This window comes from Musca domestica, unplaced genomic scaffold (assembly GCF_030504385.1).
Source record: "Musca domestica strain aabys unplaced genomic scaffold, Musca_domestica.polishedcontigs.V.1.1 31, whole genome shotgun sequence".
Lineage (NCBI taxonomy): Eukaryota > Metazoa > Arthropoda > Insecta > Diptera > Muscidae > Musca > Musca domestica.
In genome coordinates, this window is record NW_026712309.1 from 8,454,208 (window position 1) to 8,474,388 (window position 20,181).

Below are 20,181 nucleotides of genomic sequence, written 5' to 3' on the forward strand. Positions count from 1 at the left end.
GGACAAATATCTTCTTGCAATCATTTGCTATTCTTCTACTTCCGGTGATTTATGTTTGGGTAAGCACATTTAAATAAAACCATAATTATTTCGGTATTTCTTCTAAATATTACAACCTCAGATATAAGAAAAAAGATGATAAGCAAAATTCAAAAGTGTTTCCCAGTATGGAATTGTTCGAGAATGGTTTTTCGAATGGAAAAACTGAAAATTTCGAAAAAAACTATTGGCAGAAATTGCATAAATACGCCATCAAAAATTTGAATAATTCACAAATTATTGTCATTTTTCTCTTTTTGTATTTTTTTTTTTTTTTTAATATCGAATGAACATTTTTAAATTTGACTTTCAATATTGAATTGTACATTTTGTAAATAGTTTAGAGAACTCTATTTAATTTGAAGATTAAAACGTTCTTAAAAATAGATGTAGAAAAGAAAGAAAATGCCTTTAAATAAATATGAATTGTAAACTATTTATATATTTCATAAACAATTATCCGCACATTTTCTCACTCATAAATTCCGGTCATCAAATGGAGAAGACATTCTACTTGAACTTTGGGAAAATATGGGCAAGGTTCGAAGATCCAGAAAAAATGTCCATGCATATGGCGTTATTGTTGCTGGAATGGCATCTCAGGGATATATATACACGTGCGTATTTAAGTTTCTGTAGGACTTTCTTCATAATATAAATAAAAAGCGCGTAAACAAAAAACCGCCGACTGGCATTTTATATAATTTTAAACTAGTCTAAACAAGTAGGATTTGAAAGTTGGATTAAGAAATCGAGTCGACTTCAAACGACTAGTTTAACTGGGCTATAAATCATCGTTAATTTGTACTAAACACATAAGTCGAGATAATGTCCTTAATCAACGTATAAGAGTATAGTCTGAAGCAAGGTGTATTCAATAAGGTGTAATTGAGAATCATATGGTTTGTAACTTTTTTCATTTTTGTTTGTAAACTAAGTTGTCAACTTCAATTTGAGACATTACCTTTCTTTCAAAATATGTTTTTATTTTATTTATAAATTTAGACTGTTGAACAAAATTAATTCGATTCTCTATTTAATTAACGTGAAAAAATAAAAGTATTGAATTCGAAATGTTGTATGGTTGAAGACCGAATTCGTGCGAATTAAAGTTGATGTCCTCGCTTTGATAAAAGACATACACCCAATGTTTTTCGGACTAATGACTTTCATAAAATTTAAAAATGTAATATTTTCCTAAATAAATAAATACTTCGCCTCTAAATGTGTGTCTTAAAAAGATTTTAATTTTTCATATAATTATTGTTGCATATTATGGTGTTCAAGCGAGATCCCTTTATTATCGCAACTCCTAATGAAATCGCTTTACAAAAAATGTGCTCCTATTGTTTCCTAATAGCCTGGGCATAAAGTTTGGCCGAAAACTTCAAAATACCGAATATCGGACAAGGTTTTTATGTGAGGGATATACTAAGCAATAGATACCCATCTGAAAATATTTTTCCGAAGGCTTCCTTTTCGCAAAATATACGCCAAATTACAGGCAATTTGAGCAAAAACAAACATGATATGATAAAATTTCTTATGTTGCATTTCTTAAAATTTAATCTACTCATTGGCAATTGTTGTACCACTCATAGTTTGGCGGAGGGTATGAAAATAAACAGTTTAATAGAGCGGAGAGATACAACAACCTGATAAAGCTGACCAGACAGATATTCTGGGATGGTTGATATATCGTCAGGGCAGGTATTGCACTTGTGGTTCCCAAGGATGACATTTGATACATATAAAATCGATTAAGGATTAACAAAAATATTTTAAGAATCACTTTGTTTATTAGTTTATTAGTGGAGAACGATGGTAATGTTTACCAGGGGGTAAGGCAGGGAATACCTAGGTTTCGGAAAGAGCCACCAATCCTCATCAGTTCCTTTGTTTTTTGTCTGGGATATTCTCCCCAGAAGTTATTTTAAAAATAACTTCTATGACAAAAAAAAACATTTTTTACCCAAGTGACGAGATCGTAAGCTCAATAGAAGAGTACCCAAAAAATTAAATAAAACTAAAATCCTTTGGAAAGTCTTCTAAATCTTACAACCGCACTTATAACCATTTACATCTTTCTACACTTGTTATGCTTTCATTCAACCTGAACGAAGTAACATAACCATGTAAGTTGGTTTTGTCTGTTACAACAAAAACCCCTTCGTCGACCGTGCCTTGTCTATTAATAGAACAGTGTTCAATATTGAATTGTACATTTTGTAAATAGTTTAGAGAACTCTATTTAATTTGAAGATTAAAACGTTCTTAAAAATAGATGTAGAAAAGAAAGAAAATGCCTTTAAATAAATATGAATTGTAAACTATTTATATATTTCATAAACAATTATCCGCACATTTTCTCACTCATAAATTCCGGTCATCAAATGGAGAAGACATTCTACTTGAACTTTGGGAAAATATGGGCAAGGTTCGAAGATCCAGAAAAAATGTCCATGCATATGGCGTTATTGTTGCTGGAATGGCATCTCAGGGATATATATACACGTGCGTATTTAAGTTTCTGTAGGACTTTCTTCATAATATAAATAAAAAGCGCGTAAACAAAAAACCGCCGACTGGCATTTTATATAATTTTAAACTAGTCTAAACAAGTAGGATTTGAAAGTTGGATTAAGAAATCGAGTCGACTTCAAACGACTAGTTTAACTGGGCTATAAATCATCGTTAATTTGTACTAAACACATAAGTCGAGATAATGTCCTTAATCAACGTATAAGAGTATAGTCTGAAGCAAGGTGTATTCAATAAGGTGTAATTGAGAATCATATGGTTTGTAACTTTTTTCATTTTTGTTTGTAAACTAAGTTGTCAACTTCAATTTGAGACATTACCTTTCTTTCAAAATATGTTTTTATTTTATTTATAAATTTAGACTGTTGAACAAAATTAATTCGATTCTCTATTTAATTAACGTGAAAAAATAAAAGTATTGAATTCGAAATGTTGTATGGTTGAAGACCGAATTCGTGCGAATTAAAGTTGATGTCCTCGCTTTGATAAAAGACATACACCCAATGTTTTTCGGACTAATGACTTTCATAAAATTTAAAAATGTAATATTTTCCTAAATAAATAAATACTTCGCCTCTAAATGTGTGTCTTAAAAAGATTTTAATTTTTCATATAATTATTGTTGCATATTATGGTGTTCAAGCGAGATCCCTTTATTATCGCAACTCCTAATGAAATCGCTTTACAAAAAATGTGCTCCTATTGTTTCCTAATAGCCTGGGCATAAAGTTTGGCCGAAAACTTCAAAATACCGAATATCGGACAAGGTTTTTATGTGAGGGATATACTAAGCAATAGATACCCATCTGAAAATATTTTTCCGAAGGCTTCCTTTTCGCAAAATATACGCCAAATTACAGGCAATTTGAGCAAAAACAAACATGATATGATAAAATTTCTTATGTTGCATTTCTTAAAATTTAATCTACTCATTGGCAATTGTTGTACCACTCATAGTTTGGCGGAGGGTATGAAAATAAACAGTTTAATAGAGCGGAGAGATACAACAACCTGATAAAGCTGACCAGACAGATATTCTGGGATGGTTGATATATCGTCAGGGCAGGTATTGCACTTGTGGTTCCCAAGGATGACATTTGATACATATAAAATCGATTAAGGATTAACAAAAATATTTTAAGAATCACTTTGTTTATTAGTTTATTAGTGGAGAACGATGGTAATGTTTACCAGGGGGTAAGGCAGGGAATACCTAGGTTTCGGAAAGAGCCACCAATCCTCATCAGTTCCTTTGTTTTTTGTCTGGGATATTCTCCCCAGAAGTTATTTTAAAAATAACTTCTATGACAAAATTCAACCTGAACGAAGTAGCATAACCATGTAAGTTGGTTTTGTCTGTTACAACAAAAACCCCTTCGTCGACCGTGCCTTGTCTATTAATAGAACAGTGTTGGCTTGTTTGTTCGGGATACCGTAGTATTTTGTTGTTGCAAAATGGTCAGCTTTATCAGGTTGAATGAAAGCATAACAAGTGTAGAAAGATGTAAATGTTTATAAGTGTGGTTGTAAGATTTAGAAGACTTTCCAAAGGATTTTAGTTTTATTTAATTCTTTGGGTACTCTTCTATTGAGCTTACGATCTCGTCACTTGGGTAAAAAATGTTTTTTTTTGTCATAGAAGTTATTTTTAAAATAACTTCTGGGGAGAATATCCCAGACAAAAAACAAGGGAACTGATGAGGATTGGTGGCTCTTTCCGAAACCTAAGAATTCCCTGCCTTACCCCCTGGTAAACATTACCATCGTTCTCCACTAATAAACAAACGTTGTTTTTATAAAAACAACTATAAAGGGATAAGCCTGACCATTTTGCAACAACAAAATACTACAGTATCCCGAACAAACAAGCCAACACTGTTCTATTAATAGACAAGGCACGGTCGACGAAGGGGTTTTTGTTGTAACAGACAAAACCAACTTACATGGTTATGTTACTTCGTTCAGGTTGAATGAAAGCATAACAAGTGTAGAAAGATGTAAATGGTTATAAGTGCGGTTGTAAGATTTAGAAGACTTTCCAAAGGATTTTAGTTTTATTTAATTTTTTGGGTACTCTTCTATTGAGCTTACGATCTCGTCACTTGGGTAAAAAATGTTTTTTTTTGTCATAGAAGTTATTTTTAAAATAACTTCTGGGGAGAATATCCCAGACAAAAAAACAAGGGAACTGATGAGGATTGGTGGCTCTTTCGGAAACCTAAGTATTCCCTGCCTTACCCCCTGGTACACATTACCATCGTTCTTCACTAATATACAAACGTTGTTTTTATAAAAACAACAATAAAGGGATAAAGCCTGGCCATTTTGCAACAATATACATATTTTATTAAACAAAATTCTTTGTTATTTTATATTTGTTTTTGTTCTCGTATCCGAAATAATTGTCAGAATGACTTTATACTTCCTATAACAAGAATGTTGTTATTGTAAAATGTTAGTTGTTGTAGCTGATGCATACACCTTATAAATACACCTTGGTCTGAAGGTACGAAATTTCAAAGTTCAACAATTTCAGCATTTCACAATTGAACATCTTATTTTTTTGTGTGTCGAAAATCTATATATCTATATCTATAAAAGAGGAAAATGTTTGTATGTTTGTTTGTAATTTATGGACACGAAAACTGCTGAATAGATTTTTCTGATAATTTCCATATATACTGCAACACCGCCTGAAAGTAACATAGGCTATATACATTTTTGAATTTCCACTTGGAACTGGAGATATAGCATCAGAATCGGAGGAACCTCCCAAAAATTTAGATTTTATATGCACATATCTATTGATTGGTTGAAGATACAGTCTCCAAATTTGGAACACGTAACGGAATTTGGAACAAAAATAAGTTTGCCAAATTATATTGTAATCGGTTCAGATTTGGATATAGCTCCCATATATATTTTCGACCGATTTCGTTCATTTGATGCCGCAAACACAATATGAATGTTCGATTCCAATGAAATTTGGAATGTGTGACGGGATTTAATCCGAAAATAAATTTGTCAAATTATATTGAAATCGGTTCAGATTTGGATATAGCTCCCATATATATTTTTGGCCGATTTCAAGCATTTGATGCACCAAACACGCTATGTATCCCCAATTTCAATGAAATTTGAAACGTGTGATAAATTTTATCGAAAAAATTGATTTCCCAAATTATATTGAAATCGGTTCAGATTTGGATATAGCTCCCATATACATTTTCGGCCGATTTCATTTATTTGGTGGACCAAACACGATATGTATTTCCAATTGTAATGAAATTTAAAATAAGTAACGGAATTGGGAGCCAAAATGAATTTGTCAAATTAAATTGAAATCGGTTCAGATTTGGATATAGCTCCCATATATATTTTCGACCGATTCATGTATTTTATGCACCATACACGATATGTATGTTCGATTCCAAAGGAATTTGGAATATGTAACGGGATTTGGATTTGAAGATAAATTAGTCAAATTATATTAAAATCGGTTCAGATTTGGATATAGCTCCCATATATATTTTCCGCCGATTTCACATATTTGATGCACAAAACACGATACGTATTTCCGATTCCAATGAAATTCGGCATGAGTGGTTAAATTTGGTACAAAAATAAATTTGACAAATTATATTCAAATTTGATTATAGCTCCCATATTTATATACTCAGCCGATTTCACATATTTGATGCACCCAAAGCGAGAGAAATCTGGCACCAGAAAAAAAATGCCAAATTATATTGAAATCAGTTGAGGTTTGGGTGTAGCTAACATATATATTTCGGCCGATTTCATACATGTTATGCACCAAACACGATATATATGACCGATTCCAATGAAATTCAGAATGTGTGGCGGAATTTGGTTACAATAATAAACGTGACAAATTAATTGGAAATTAGTTAAAATTGGGATATAGCTCCCATATATATATTCTCGGCCGATTTCACTTATTAGACGCACCAATTTCAATGAAATATGAAAGGTGTGGCGGAATTTGGTGTAAAAGTAATTTTTTTTTAATGAAATAAATTCGTGTATGTTACTGCTTTTCTAATGGTTTGGTTTATTTACGCATTAAAGTAGTGCAATAATTTTTTTTAATTTTTAAATTTGTTTTTTTTTTAACCAACATATATTCGTAAAAAAATTTTGAATGCATATAAAATCAAAAGGGGTAGCGAAGCGCACCGGGTTCAGCTAGTATATATATAAATCAATTGTTGTTCGTTGGTAATGGAATCAGTTAAGAACGGCTGGACCGATTTGCATTATTTTTTTTTTTTTTTTTTGTACAAACGTTCGTCATACCCCGAGTTAGGTTTTTAAAGGAAAGAATATAGACCACGCCTTCTTTTACGCCCACTACTCCGATTTATCTAAAATCCTTATATTTGCCAAAACAATGAAGGTATCGGTTTTAAAATTATTACACGACATACTGTAGACTTTCCCTCCAATCCTAAGTATTTATTTGAAGGCTGATGAACTGACCACATATTTAAGAAGTAAAAAAGCCGCTAAGTTCTGTCGGACCGAACTTTTAACACCCTCCACCATTTGGAAGGAACTTGAAAAACCGCTACATAAGGACTATGTGAAGACGTGGACGTGCTTAAGAAGTCATAGGCTGTAGTACCCATTGGTATCTTCCAGTACGATATTTGAAACGATGCCGGTGAATAACGGGAGGTACCGTTATACGGAGCTATACGAAGACTTGGACCGGTATACAAAAAGTTTGTCATAGGTTGTAATACCCATTACGAACTTCAAATATGAAATTTTAAATAATTCCGGTAAATAATTAAAATAAAGAATATCGGGAGGTATTGTTATATGGTGGCTTTACGAAGATCTGAACCTGTATACATTTTTTTTTTTTGCCATAGGTTGTAGTACCCATTAGGATCTTCCAGTACGAAATTTGAAACGATTCCGGTGAATAATGTTGCTGAAATCATCAAAATACTTATATCGGGAGGTACAGTTATATGGGGGCTATAAGAAGATTTGGACCTGCATACACATTTTTTGTCATAGGCTGAAATACGAAATTATAAATAATTCAGGTAATTAATGTCGCTAAAATCATGAAAATACCGAATATCGGGAGGTATCGTTATATGGGGGCTATACGAAAACGTGGCCTATTTACGAACTTGACCTGCCTACTGGTAAACTATGCATGTATGCAAAATTTTAGCCTTCTATCTGACTTCGTTCGAATGATCTTCTTACAATTTTTCGCTGATCCAGAATATATATACTTTGTGGGGTCTATTATGAATATTTCGAGGAATGACAAAGTTAATACACCCTCCATAGAATGGTGGAGGGTATAAAAATCAATTGTTGTTCGTTGGTAATCGAATCAGCTAAGGACGGCTGGACGGATTTTAATTTGTTTTTAAATTTTCGCCCTACTCCGAGTTTGGCTTTTATGCACATTTACGCCCATTTGTCGATATACCTAAAATCCTAATATTTGCCAAAATAATGAAGATATTTGTTCCATAGTATCCTAGGTATCTGTTTGGGGTCAGAGGAACTGGCCACACAAACTTCTTTAAATTTGTATGTATACAATTAAAAAAAATATATAGTAACACATCAGTTGAAAACCGCTTGGCTGATTTGACTCAAATTTTCATTTGATTATTATTGAATTTTCTATTTTAAAAAGGAATTTTCTATAGAATTGTTTCAGAGTGCATTTGAGAAATTTTACAATTTTGATTAAAAAATACTTCCCAAAGCATCTAAACATTTAACATCTCAACGTACTTTTAAATTGGGGCTATGCATAATGGGGAACAATAGTAAATGAAATAGTAAACAGTTATTGCCGGCATTGATTTCACAATACTGAAAACTTTAAATGTCAAATTACAGTTAATTCGTTAGAAATTATAACAAAAACATACAAAAGGACGAATGTTTAGCGGTATTATTATACCTAAACGAAACGTATATATTCTAACTTACTAGGAATATAAAATATATAAAAATCATTTGTTGTTTGTTGGTAACGGAATTAGTTGAAAACGGCTGGACCGATTTGCATAATTTTTTGTACAAACGTTCGTCATATCCCGAGTTAGGTTTTTGAAGAAAAAAATATTGACCACGCCTCCTTTTACGCCCACTATTACGATTTATCTGAAATCTTTATATTTGCCAAAATAGTGAAGATATCGGTTTGAGAATTATTACACGAGATGCTGTTGGCTTTCCATCCAACCCTAAGTACTTATTTAGGGGCTGAGGAACGCGCCTACTTTTAAATCTATCTCTTTGTATGTAAAAGAAAGTTGTGTTAGTTACTACTCTTATAACATAAAGACCGCAGGTCTGATTTTAACGATTTAGACAAATTCGGAATTGCCTCTTGGCAGAAAAGAATAAAATCCAAAAAAATCGCGTAAAAATGTGAAATTTGAACATTTTCATTTTGACTTTCAAAATGTACAATAGTAATGTTTTATATTGCATATTTTTTTCCATTTTGACTTACTATTTTCGAATGTACATTTGTAGTGTTTTTTTTTTTTTTTGAATTCTAATGTGATGTGTAGGTTTTTTTTGGGTAATATAAAGCCACAACGGATAAAACTGTTATTAATAGATTTTATGTATTTGTTCGTAATACCCAAAAAATACATAAAATCTATAAATAACAATTTTATCCGTTGTCGCTTTTTACGAAAATTCTAGAATCGGGAAAAATCGACAATTTTTCAATGGAATCGAATTTCAAAATAATAGTACATTCTACCGACAAACTTAGTAATCACCTTTAAAAATTTGCCGCAAAAAAATCAGCGAACCAGTTGAAGATTCTTTTTCTTTTTTCTATATTGAAGTGTACATTTTTTTATTGGTTTGAATTCTGAATGAATAATATAAAAATGAAATGAGAGCGCAATACGATGTTAAATGCCTTCTACTCCAGGACCTACATCGTGCTTCAGCTGGAAGATGCGAACACATTTAAACAAACAAAAATGACCGAAGAAGCGTTATGGGGTTAATTTCAAAAAGTGGACCTGCTTCTTTCATATGACAATAAATTGTCAAATGAAAACACAAAATGCAAAATACATTGGGACTGCAATCAGCCAAATACGGACTATATAGAACGCAAAATAGAAATTCTACCTAAACATTCAAGATACCTTAAATCGCTTTGGCAGGTCATAATATGGATCATAACCCCTGATAACGGAACAACCCGATTTCAAGTATATTCTACATTTTAACCATATTTTTCGTACTAATTTTAGCTTATGTTGATAATTTAAGAAGAAACCATCTTTGCAAAAAATTATCACGTTTTGGTATCACCATCATATGATTTAAGGTATTTTCGGGGTCTTGGCCACTTTTTTCATTTTTTGGCTCTTATTTGACATCTTTGTTTCTAAGGGGGAAGAAAACCTCTTCTTATAAAATGTTTATTTTTCGGAAAAGTGCGCATCTTAGTCTTGAGCCTACCTGGGGTAGAAAATAATCTTACAAATAATTATCCACATAGGAATTTATTTAAGTATAGTCCCCACATTAGTATATCCCAAGTCCACTTTCCCAACCAATGTGTGGTCAGAAAAGAAAATTTGGTATTCTATTTAATTTGTAACCCCCAAGAGAATATTGGTTGGGAATGTAGATTTGGTATGTACGTCTATATGAAATAAACTCCGAAATGTCAATCTGGGACTCATTCAGTCGGAAATTGTGGCAGAAACAACAAAATACGAAATTATAAAGTAACTTTATTGGATCTCCATCGCACAATTTAAATGACAAACAATTACGGTAATCGGAGCAAAAGAGTATTTTTTTTGGCTATTCTGACAACATTCTGCCTTCAAGTATGAGGTGGACAAAACTTAATACCACGCAGTTCGGGATTTTAAACGTCGGAAACACAAATTTTAAATTATAGCTCATTTGAATGCTTTTTACAATACCAAAAATTGAGCTGAATTTTCACATTGGGCTATTATAGATGTTCTGAAAAATAAGATCAGGCTATTCAAAACATCTAAAACCGACGGTAATTATAATTTTTGCCATGAATATTAATTTATATTTAGTCATGGAGTCATTACTCATAATCAAGTCATTACTTAAAATCAAAACTGGAGTAATTATAATGGATTCATTACTTATAATCAAAATTGTGCCGCCTACATAAGTCAGATCTGTGATTGAATATTGACCACGCCCACTATTTTTATTTATCTAAAATCCTTGTTTTTTTCAAAATATTGAAGATATCGGTTTGAAAATTATTATACGTGGTACTGTTGTCCTCCCATCCAACCCTAAGTATTTATTTGGGAGCTGAGGAACTAACCGCGCCTACTTTTTAATCTAAATATATCAATATGTATAAAAGAAAGTTGTGTTAGTTACTACGCTTATGCTTCAAGAACCGCTTATCTGATTTTAACGATTCAGACAAATTCTAAATGGTCTCTTGACAGAAAAGGATAATATCCAAAAAAATTGCGTAAAAATGTGAAATTTTAAAATTTTCATTTTGACTTTTGAAATGTACAATAGTAATATTTTATATTGCATAATTTTTTTCCATTTTGACTTGCTATTTTCGAATGTACATTTGTAGTTTTTTTTTTAATTCGAATATATGTAGTCTTTTGGGGAGTATAAAGGGACAAAGGACAAAACAGTTATTTATGGATTTTATATATTTATTGGGAAAGTGGAATTATACGAATAATATCATTTCAGAAGATAATAGGCTATGAACCAAAAAATCAAAATTTTAATTACTTTTTAAAACACTAAAAAAAAATCGAAAAAGGCAATCTCATTGCAAAAATTATAAAATCGGGAAAAAATGAAAAACAAATTAATGGAATCGAATTTCAAAATAATACAACATTATATTGGCAAACTTCGTAAGGACCATCAAACATTTGCGGTAAAAAAATCAGCCAACAAGTTGAAGGTTTTTTTTTAATCTATACATATAAAAGTCTATTGTTGTTCGTCGGTAATAGAATCAGCTGAGATTTAAAGAAAAAAATATTGACCACGCCTACTTCCACTTGATTTATCTAAAATCCTTATATTTGTAAAATAATGAAAATATCGGTATGAAAACTATCACACGAGATACTGTTGATTTTCCATACAACACTAAGTATTTATTTGGGGGCCGAGGAACTGACCAGGCCTACTAACCAATCTATATATATATATAAATCAGTTGTTGTTCGTTTGTAATTGAATCAGTTCAGAACGGCTGGACCGATTTGGATATTTTTTTAAATGTTCGTACTACCCTACTATCCTACGTCCAAAATTGAAATAATTCCGGTGAATAATGTAGCTAAAATCATCAAAATATATATCGGGAGGTACCGCTAAATGGTGGCTATACGAAGACGTGGACCTGCACAGACAATTTTCTGTCATAGGCTGTAGTATCCATTACAAACTACAAATACCAAATTTGAAACAATTCCGGCTAATAATGTCGCTGAAATCATTAAAATAACGCATATCTGGAGTTACCGTTATATGGGGGCTATACGAATACGTGGACCTGAATAGAAAATTTTCTGTCTTAGGCTGTATTATCCATTATGAACCTCAAATACTAAATTTGAAATAATTGCGTTGAATAATGTCGCTAAAATCATGAAAATACCGAATATCGGGAGGTACCGTTATATGGTGGCTATACGAAGACGTAGGGTGCAGTATCCGATACGAACTAAAAATACCAAATTTGAAACAATTCCGGTGAATAATGTCGTTAAAATAATTAAAATACCGCATATCTGGAGATATCTTTATATGGGGGTTGGTAAACGAATACGTGGACCTGAATAAACAATTTTCTGTCGTAGGCTGTAGTATCCATTACGAACTTCGAATACCAAATTTGAAACAATTCCGGTGAATAATGTCGCTAAAATCATCAAAATACCCAATATCGGGAGGTATCGTTATAGAGGGGCTATACGAAGACGTGGGCCTACACAGACAATTTTGTGTCATAGGCTGTTATTACGAACATCAAATACCAAATTTGAAAAAACAAAAAACTTTAAAAGTGTTGACATATCAATGTTCCCATATCATGGTTGTAAGTCAACATTTATATCAAAGTTTAGGTTTTTTCAAAGAGAAAACTTAACTTTACATCTTATATTAGGTTCCTAAAAGTATGCATTATACACTAATGCTACTTGCCAGCAACGCGGTCCGGGTCAGCTAGTATTGTATAAATGTTCAAAGGTTAACCTAAATATTTCGCCTTTATTGTGATTTATAGTACGTTTATATATATGAGGGTTAACCCACTGGATTTGGATTTAAATTGTCATATCCATTACTTTTACTTCAAATAAATCCCCTCAAAATAGGTTAACCCTACAAAAACTTCTAACGTAAACATGGCGTTAGACGAACGGCCACATACACAAACGAAGAATATTGCCAAGATCTTTATAATACTAATTGAGGTTTGAAAATTTAATTAAATACGATGATATAACGAATATAAAGAGGTACTGATGAATAGTAAATAAATCATAAAGTAGTAATCCTACGAATAATATGTGCTAAGTCTGAAAGACTCATGTTAAATTTGGTGAGCTCTATCGTAATTGCAAATGGAGAACGGAGAGGCTCACAGACATAATTTAATCGACAAAAATTTGTACTCTTTAACATACTTTATGGAGTCCATAATTTTTTAAACCGATGACACCTTATTTATGATAGTTAAATTCAATTTAGAAATTATTATCGATTCTGACGACGAAAACCCCAACAAATTGAAAACATATATACAAGCGTATATGCAATATGTCCTTCATTCACCATAAATATGTATTGTGCACTCTAAATAAATAAGTTGAAACGAATACAATAATAAACCACAAAATTTAGAATAGATTGATAGTTGCAAGCCAACATAACCATTTACAACTTATATTAGGTTCTTAAAAATATGCATTACACGCTAATACTATCGGCCAGAACGCGGTCCATAGTTAGCTAGTAGCAATATATAATACAAAAAAGGTAAATGTTTGTAATTCGAAAATATAACAATTGGGAGAGTATTGAAACTTATAAATTTTTACCCACCATAGTGGGGAAGTTGAATGTTGTATGCGCTACGTCGAAATTTAGGTACGTCGAAATTTAGGTACGTCGAAAGTAAGGTATGAATGGTAACATAGTTTGGCAAACATCAACTAGTTGTCATTAAAAACTTCCGTAAAGATTCCTATGTACATTTAAAAGCGGACCTCAATTTTTGTATGAAAAATGCCAAAATAACCTTTGAGATTTACATTGATGCTGATTTCGTTGACGAATATATTTAAAAAAAAAACCCATATAGAGTATGATTAGATCTTCTAAATTTTATTTATTTATTATTATTATTTTTGAAAATCCGTTAGTTTGACGGAAGACGTATATATAGGCCAAATGCCACGAAACTCCGGACAAAGGTAACGTTTTGCAGGACTGTATGACATTATTTCATGAAATTGTTCAATGTGGATTTGCACCTAATGAGGTTTTCCAGTATATTTTAGTGTTGTAGAGCATCATATGACCGGTCCCAAACGACTGTGCCCATTGCTTACTTATTTTAGATTAGATTTTAAATTATTTTATTACATACTCTCTGTTTTCACCACACGTTTGGAATTCTGAAGATATTTTGCATGAAATGTTTCGTTGCCCTTAGTTTTTAACAGGTGACATTTGTCTAATATTTACCCCCTTTTTCGTGCTGACAGTTATTCAAAACAATTTCACATCTAAACTCTAACCTCGTGCGAAATTCCTTGTCGATTGGTCTTTAATTGTGAACTGTAATGCGACTGCAAAATCAGGAGAACACTTCTGTGCATAACTATTCAAATCCTATGCATACAAAATACTTTAACTAAAATATAATGCAGAAAAAATTCAGAAATATATAAATTAAGCAAGAAATAACGACAAAAATAACTAGTAAAAAATAAGCTAAGTTCAGCCGGGCCGAAATTTTCATACCCTCCACCATATGGAAGGAACTTGAAAATTTTTTTTAAAAAATTTCATAGAAAAATACCCTTTAACTTAAAACCGTTATATTGCCTACTGGCTAAATACACATGTGTTCAGAATTTTAGCCTTCTATCTCAATTCTTTAGAGCGTGATTACAACAGACAGGCGGATATCGGTAAATCGACTTATCCAAAATATGTAGGGTCTATCAAGAATATTTCGTGGATTTACAAACGGAACGACAAAGTTAATATACTTTCCATAGAATGGTGAAGAGTATAAAAACAAATACATTCTTCAGGTGTCACAAAATACTTCACACTTATCACATTTTTCATTTATCTTTCCAAAATTTCGTCAAAAAGGGTACATTATCGTTAAATTAGTTGTGTATAGCTTTTACAACAACTATTATCTTAAATTTTCATAATATCGTTAAAATACAGGCATTTCAAAGGAACGAAAGTGATTTCAATTCCGCATTTAGCTTTAGCTCCAAAAAAATATATATTCATTTGTTAAAACTAAACAATAATGGCAAAGTAGTAGAGGTAGACTCATTTGCTAAATACTCATTTGCAATACTATGGCCAAAAACGAACTAAATCAACCTAAAACACATTTGTTCATCTACGAAAAAAACAGCCGCTTTATGTATTTGCACCCTTACTTTTGCCGAGCACACCTTTAGCTTTTGTCATAGCGTTCTGTACAAGATCACACTTATATTCTTACTTGAACTCAGCCGATGGCTTAAGCCAGTCAAAAAAAAAAAAAAAAAAACATTTTATGTATTCTCATCTTAAAAGGCGTAAAAATGGCAAACTCTTTGCAGCTGTACGCTAATATTTAAGGAAGAGTTACGAAAATTTAATTTGACAATTTATGGAAATCAAATAAAAAAATGTAATCATATGATTACATAAGATTACCTTTGTAGTTGTGCCATTTCATGTGCCATGTAAAAGCCAGATAAGCGCTTTATATATTCCCGACTTTAAGGCATTGTAGAACAATACAGGCATGGTACAATAAAAAAGTAAGGTAGAGCTACCAGCTGATTAAATTTTTTTTTCTAAGTGTGCCCGACTTCTGCCAATTTTGTGTATATATTTGTTGTTTTGAAAAATAAAAACAAAATATTTTCAACATCAATGATTCGAAGAAACTTAAATTGCGGTGCCCACATTAGTGATATTAACCAGATTGGCCATGGAATTGAGAGATTGAACACTTAGGATCATATTTTTGAGAGAACATTCAGACATTTCATTCATCTTTCACGCTGTTCAACTCATTTTAAAAATAAACAAATAATATCAAATAAATGAAAACAATTTGTTGCATATAATTTTGAGTAATTCTGATAGGAAGCGAGCATAGCCTCAGGGCTGTATTTCTCTAGTTTTACGAAGCTGTTCTAAATCCTTATTGTACCATGAATACAGGTACACGCATCGACACAGCATTGCGACACCGATGCAGGGACAAAGAAAATTATTGAAATTTGTAAAGAAATTTGAAAAATGCATATCATAACAACCACCGATTTGTGTCGTGTAAGAAAACATGAAAATCTACTTGTTTGACATATCAATGTTCCCAGGCATAGATGCATCTACATGTATTAAATGTCATAATTGGTTCTTAGTTGATTTTCTGCTCACAATTTGTTCCTGTTTCTTCAACGTTCCTTTGTTCTTTTACGAAAAGGTAAATCAATCACTTTAGCCAGTAAAAATATGGCATGGTGCGACTCTGTTTATTTACTGTTATTTAATTTAATTACTGTTACTTAATTCACTTACTTGCTTATTTTTTATTTGTGCCATAATCCGGAATTTATTAAATTTCTATTTCTTTTGCAGCACTTCATTAAGTATATATTCTATATATAAACAAGATATGGGCGACATTATTATTTGTCTGACAAAAATATTCAATATTGGTTCACTATTCTAGACATTGCTCGCAAATGTTACTCCAGATATATTCAGATTTTTTAATAGTCCCCATATACAGGGTTGCCCATATTCGACGGACCCATGACTCTTTGGGCCCATTCCAATCGACGAGGCTTGTCCGCATTCAACATTCTTTGCGTCAATTGAATTTTGTACGGGAACAAATGCAAATCAATGCGAATAATCCGTTGTAAAGTGGACCGAGCCATGCCCAACTGCTGAGAACGGCGTTTTTGGGATGTTCTTGGGGACCTCTCAACATGGCTCGTATGGCAGCGATATACTCGGCCGATCGCCTTGGTCGACTTTTATATGGCCTCTTCGGATTAGAAAGAGCATTACCAGTCGAAAATTCTTCGTATAAACGCTTAATGGTGTTCTTAGAAGGCGCACTTCTCACATTTTTTAATGTTTTAAAAGCACGTTGAGTTTTCACAATTGACTTCTTCTGTTGAATGTAAATTTCAACTATTTCGCGTGGCGTGTATTGGTTCATGGTAAAAATCTGCTTGGACTGACGCTTCAAACGCGGTATGTCATTAAGCGATGTGACATCTCTGTCAAAAGTTATGGCGTTGCCAGTTGGGTCCGTCGAATATGGACAACCCTGTACAGGTGTCCTCCACTAACTGTAGAACTTTACCTGGCAAAAAAATTCACATGGTAGAAATAAGAAGGTAATGTCATGGAATCATAAGTTTACATTTTTTTAATTATTCATTTTACAACATTTCATTGTCAAAATTTATATTGATAAATCCTTTGTGTACACACAAATCTGAGATGGGAACCTGTTATATATGTCAAGGTAAATTACAGAAAATGCAGAGCTGGGAATGCTTATTAGAATGACTTTACCTTCTTAATTTTACCATGAATATTCAGTATTTTATGGCATTGGAATATCGACATACGAATTTCAATTTTTATAAAAAAAAACAATTAACTAAAAACAACAAAAACAATCAATTTATTAATAACAAAAATAACTATAAAAAGGAAAGACAAGTACTGTTCATATTTTACTTCATATTGGAATGTAAAAGCATTATGTTCTCCACAAAAACGGGATTAGAACCAATAAGGCAACGTTTTTCTTAAAGAAGGTGCCTAGAAAATGAAAATTGTTACATATGAATCGACTATGCACTTTGTTATTGTCGTATTAAAAAGCAGATGGTAAGCACATACGACCCAATTCAATTCGTTCCGTCTTCATTCAGGGGGCATACTTGTTCATTAACAAAATTATTTTTATCACAAAGAAAATAAATTATTCAAGTATTTTTTTTATTGGAATATAGCTGTTGGTTTTGGGTTTCTATGTTGTCGGTATCTAGGGTTGGTGTCTAGGTTCTAAATCGCCCTCCCTTTAGATTTGCTAGAAATCCTCTTATGAGTTTACATTCATCATGAAAACTCCCACTAACTTTATGTTGGCTAATCCTCCCTATTTACATTACCTTAAGAAACTTATTCGAACATATTTACGTTCATTAAACCTCACTATTTACCATTTTTTAATACGCTAAAATCTAGCACGTAAGTCTTATAGTTAATCAAAGTTCAAGTTATAGCTCTAATTTTGTTTAAGTGTATAAAAATTCGGCGATTATTTACCCTCATTCCCTTAACGGATAAATCAAAATATATACAACTATACTATTTCTTTAATACGATGGTATTTCAGATATATGGATGTTTATCCCAAGATTCGTAGTCTAGTTTGCACTGATTACTAGTCTTTTAAACTTACAGTTGCGGTCAAAATAATAGTAGTGGCTTTATAAGAATATTATTTTGTTTTGTAGATTCTGTGTTTGCTTCTCTGATCCTCTTTTCTTTTTTCCACTTCATAGCCTCGTGTAACAACAACATAAAATGTACCGTTATTTTTGCATACCATTGTTGTTGTTGTTGTTATAATGAAAATATGAAAAAGAACAACGATTTTGGCAGTCAATATAATAGTAGTGCTGTCAGAAGTCACAGATTTTTTCTATCATACACAGTTTTTTACTAGTTTTCAGTGTTTACAGGTAAAAATAATTTATTTTAATTACAATAGGTATATTTTTCAAAAATATTTTATTTAGATTTTTTTTAAAAATGGGGCGTGGCGTGCATTGTACCGTAGAAAAACGATTGTTGATAAGAAAGCTGATTTCGGAGGGTAAATCGTATAAAGAAGTGCAAAATATTATAGGTTGCTCACCGACAATGGTACGCAATGCTATAAAATACACTCCCACTAGTGAAACACGTGGCCGTCCCCCAGTATTATCAAAAAAAGGTGTTACACGAATAGTAAGGTATTCAAAACAAAACCCCTTTGCTGCTGCTACCGAAATAAAAGACAAACGTGCTGTGGAAGCTAGCGTTGAAACTATTCGCAGACGTCTTCGAGATGCAAATTTGGCGGCGCGAAGCCCACGAAAAGTGCCGTTGTTGAAGAAAATGCATGTAGATAAGCGACTAAAATTTGCTAAGGAGCATCTGGATTGGCCCATTGAAAAATGGAGGAATATTTTGTGGACTGATGAGTCAAAAATTGTTCTATATGGCGGGAAAGGCTCACGAGCTTACGTAAGATGGCCTCCTAATTCAGAATATAATCCAAAATTTACGTTAAAAACTGTAAAACATGGAGGATCCAGTGTAATGATATGGGGATGTTTTTCTTTCTACGGAGTTGGACCAATATACTGGATAAAAGATATCATGGATCGCCACCTGTACGTCAAAATATTACAGGAAGTAATGCTTCCATATGCTGAGGATGAAATGCCTTTGATTTGGACTTTCCAACAGGACAACGATCCAAAGCACACCAGCCTTCTTGCAAAACAGTGGTTTGCAGAAAACAACATAAGGGTAATGGAATGGCCAGCACAGTCTCCCGATCTCAATCCCATTGAGAATTTATGGTGTGATGTAAAGGCCGTGGTTGCGCAAAGAAAACCTACAAGTAACAGCACATTGTGGGATGTTGTTAAGGATGCATGGGAGTCAATTCCTGTTGAAAGGTGCCAAAATTTGGTGAACTCCATGCCTCGACGCTGTGCCGCTGTAATTGCGAATAAAGGGTTTGCCACTAAATACTGACTTAAATGCCTAACTTTTGAAATGAAATAGCCCACCTATTATTTATTTTAGTTATTAATATCCATTAAATCAATAACACTACTATTATTTTGACCGACTATATTTGAATTAAATTAAATATTTTTAAGTTTATATAGTGAACTTGAATTAAATTTATGTTTTTCTTGTATTTTAACTTTAAGTTATAAAACTAACGATGTTAAAAAAATAAAATTTCAAAACATTCATAAATATTTGAAGCCCTTTTTACTTATTTAACATTGTTGCAATACCTACTACTATTATTTTGACCGCAGCTGTATATCACACCTATCGAGCTCAATCGGTTGACTATATTTTAACAACAATGAAATTTCCTTCTGAAACGAGTTCATTCTACTGCGAAAAAAATGTTAACGGGGCGTAATGGGATAAACATTCACAATTGGGTACAAAATAGGATCTAGTCTCAATGAGTAATAACGACAT